Source organism: Silene latifolia, chromosome 1 (genome assembly GCF_048544455.1).
Source record: "Silene latifolia isolate original U9 population chromosome 1, ASM4854445v1, whole genome shotgun sequence".
NCBI lineage: Eukaryota > Viridiplantae > Streptophyta > Magnoliopsida > Caryophyllales > Caryophyllaceae > Silene > Silene latifolia.
The window spans coordinates 44302688-44306328 of NC_133526.1; the positions used below are offsets into that span (position 1 = coordinate 44302688).

General features: G+C 38.8%; 1 non-coding gene across 1 annotated transcript; it reads right to left on the reverse strand.

Annotated features, from left to right (window-relative positions):
- Positions 1-1497: 1497 nt before the first annotated feature.
- On the reverse strand, positions 1498-1604 carry LOC141621358 (small nucleolar RNA R71). Its single transcript, XR_012532259.1, has one exon. It is a non-coding gene; the product is annotated as a small nucleolar RNA R71 (small nucleolar RNA).
- Between the last annotated feature and the right edge of the window lie 2037 nt (positions 1605-3641).

The window sequence follows — 3641 nt, forward strand, 5'->3', positions numbered from 1 at the left end:
AATTCTCTCTTAACCTTGTTTAATTATTGTTAATCACTTTCATTTATTCATCATGTTTTGCTTTCCTAGTATGATTAACAACCTTGTTAGCATGTTAAACTTGATAATGAGTGAGTAGTTTCCTTAACTAGGGTTAATGAGGAATTAGGGGAAACCAACATGGGGATTGATTCATGCTTAATCTAATATGTATTCATAATTAATTTTCTTGCTTGTTGTGATTTCAACTTATGCACATGTTATGTTTGATGAAATGCGAGCCTATGAATCCTTGCATTTTTTACCCATCACCTATCTTTTCAATGAGACTTGTAAGCTTATACAGCAACTCGAGTCTCATTAGACCATGCATATAGTTGAATAGGAAGGACTAAATCGACTTGTAGGTGTTGTAAAATATAATCGATTCGGCTCTGAGACCCAAACCTTCTTAGGGATTGTAAGCTTATAGTTGTAGAGAACATGTTTGTATGATCAACTCCCATGAATCCCCTATGAACCCATGACACCCTAGTGCTTTTAATCAATTGTTTACATCTCATTTTAATCACCTTGCTGGTTTTTATTACCTTACTTTTATATTGTTGATTAGTTTAGTTGGTCTCCTATCTCAACCTAAATTGTGACACCCTTAGACACAACCATTTGCAATTGAAAATCCTACCTCAATACCCGTCCCTTGGGATCCAACCTTTACTTGCCTCTTTGCTAAGAGTATTTTGTGAAGTTATAAATATTGTTGTGGTTGGTAGCTTTTGACGACGAGTTTGAACCTCACCAAAAATGGCGTCGTTGTCGGGGACGGTGTTAACTTGATTTGATTTTCGTTAATTGTTTTTAGTTGTGTCTTTCTTTACCTTGGGGAAGTCAATCCCCTCAAGGTTGTTCTAAGTGTTTTCGAGTTGTTTGATATTTTGCATGTCTAGGAGATCACAAGGTAACTTGTTACCCATTGATCTAGAAATTGAAAGAACCTTGACCAACAATAGAAGACTTGCTAGAGGTACTTTAAGAGGTATTGGAAAAATTGTAGACATTCAACTAAATAACATTGAGTTCACCAACCCTTTTGCTAGACAAGGAGAGGATAACCCAATACAAAACCCACCACAAAATCAACCCACAATAATGCCTAAATTCTCATCACATTCCGTACCAACCGAGGAGAACCTACCAAATGGTACTCCTACACCACAACATTTAACTGGTAATTTCATTGCCAAATTCGCATTCATATAGCTTGAGAGAAGTCAATTTGAGGGGATGCCTAGTGAAGACCCTCATTCACATATAGAGACTTTTTGTGACTATTGTGATGCGATTTCTCAAACCGGAGTTACTCAAGACCAAATATGATGGGTCTTATTTCCTTTTTCTTTGATTGGTACCGCGAAACAATGGTTGAAAAGCCTAGACAAGGCTACTCTTGGTATTGATTCATGGAAGAAATTGGCACTTGCTTTCTATAAGAAATTCTATCCTTCGGAAAAGACTAACATGTTGAGAGCCCAAATCACCGGGTTCAAACAAAGGGATGAGGAATCATTGTATGAATCATGGGAGAGATTCAAGGACACTTGTCGATCTTGTCCACACCATGGACTTAGCCAGTGGTTTCTTGTACAACAATTTTGGAATGGTCTATATGAACACTCCCGAAACATTCTCAATATGGATTCCAATGGTATGTTCACCGAAGTTGATGACAATCAAACATGGAACAAAATTGAGGAAATGGCGGTTCATAATTCACAATATAGTAGGCCTCGGAAGGCTACTAGAGGAGGAAAACATGAGGTGGATTCCATTACTCAATTGGGTGCTCAACTAAGTGCTCATAATTACACCATTAATTTGAAGTTTGAGAAGGCCATGGCTAAACTTGAAGAGGCCTCCAAATCACCCAAGCAACATGTTAATTCTATGGTGGCATCATCCACAATTCCAAGTAGAGTATGTGAGAGTTGTGGAACTCTGGGACATGACCAAAGTGAATGTAGGGGAACAAGTGAATGCTTTCCAAGCATACAAAAGTGGCACCCCTTATTCTAACTATTACAATGAGAATACCAAATTCCATCCAAACCTTCAATACAAAAGCCAAAATGTTCAAAACCCTCAAGCAACATACACACCACCCCCAATGAGAAACCAAGCTCAAAGACCCTTTTACAGCCAAAGCCAAGGTTATCAAAGTCAACCTCCATACAATCAATCCAATGACCAAAGCTTTGATGTTCAAAAAGCGGTCCTCCAAATGCAAAAGAACCAACAAGAATTTTTCACTCAAATGCAAAAAATAGCCAAGCAAAAGACATCACCATCAACAAGATACTAGCCCACACCAAAATGTTGAAAACCCAAATGTCTCAATTATCATCTTCTAGCTCTCAAAGACAAAAGGGGCAATTACCACCTCAAAACAATCCCCAAAGACATCAGTCGGTGAGTGCCATCCATTTGAGGAATGGTACAAGGTACGAAGGGCCAAAGAAGAAAATTGAGGAAGACATTTTGGATGTTGGTGACAAGGAAAGAGTTATGAAGAACTCTAAGGAAGAAGAACCCACCACCAATGAAGTTTCAAAGAAGAAGAATGAAGAGAAGGCTAAAGAAAAAGAGCCTGTTGTGATTAGACTTCCATTTCCAAGTCATCAAGCTAAGCCTAAGTTTGATGAACAACTTGGAAAGTCCATGGAAATTGTGAAGAACTTCCCATTCACGGAATTGATCAATCATGTTCCGGCCTATGCAAAGTACATGAAAGACATTCTTACCAAGAAGAAATCCATTCAGAAGCTAGAAACTATCGCTTTCACCAAAGTGAGTAGTGCTATTCTTTAAGGAAGTTCCCCCTTCGAAACTCAAAGATCCGAGAAGTTTCTCTATTCCTTGCACCATTGGCGACACTAAAATCAACAAAGCTTTATGTGACCTTGGATCAAGTGTAAGTGTCATGACATACTCGATATGCAAGAGGCTAGGAATGGGAGAGCTCAAGTGCACTAATATTACCCTTCAAATGGCGGATCGATAAACAAAGATACCTTTAGGGGTATAGGAGGATGTGCCCGTGAGAATTGGCAAATTATTTATCCCGGTAAACTTTGTCATTGTAGACATGGAGGAGGATTCCAACATTTCTATCATTATAGGAAGACCTTTCTTGCACACCGCGGGAGCGGTAATTGATGTAAAACATGGAGAGCTCACACTTGAAGTATGGGATGAGACAATCACTTTTAATCTTGACAAGACAATGAGAGCTCCCCGACTACATGAGCCATGTTTCAAGGTTGATCACTATAGCCGAGAAAGTGATAGGAAGAAGTTGGCATCTCAATGCAAAGATCAGGCTATGGGTAAAGAATCACCACCCATATGGAAGAAGAAAGTGGATAATCCTTAAAGTGCTCTATCCAGAGAGCAAGAAAGTTTCAACAAGAATGAGAGCTTGAATAGCTCATCATCAATCATGACAAGTAATGAAGAAGGCCTCATTGGCCATGATAACAAGGAAGAAGAGTTGTTCTCATCAACTCATGATATCATTGGGAAGCAAGTAGATGAAGTATGTGGTATATGGGATGATGAATTTTAAGGGTTATTCAATCCTTATATTGGTAATGCTATGACCCTAG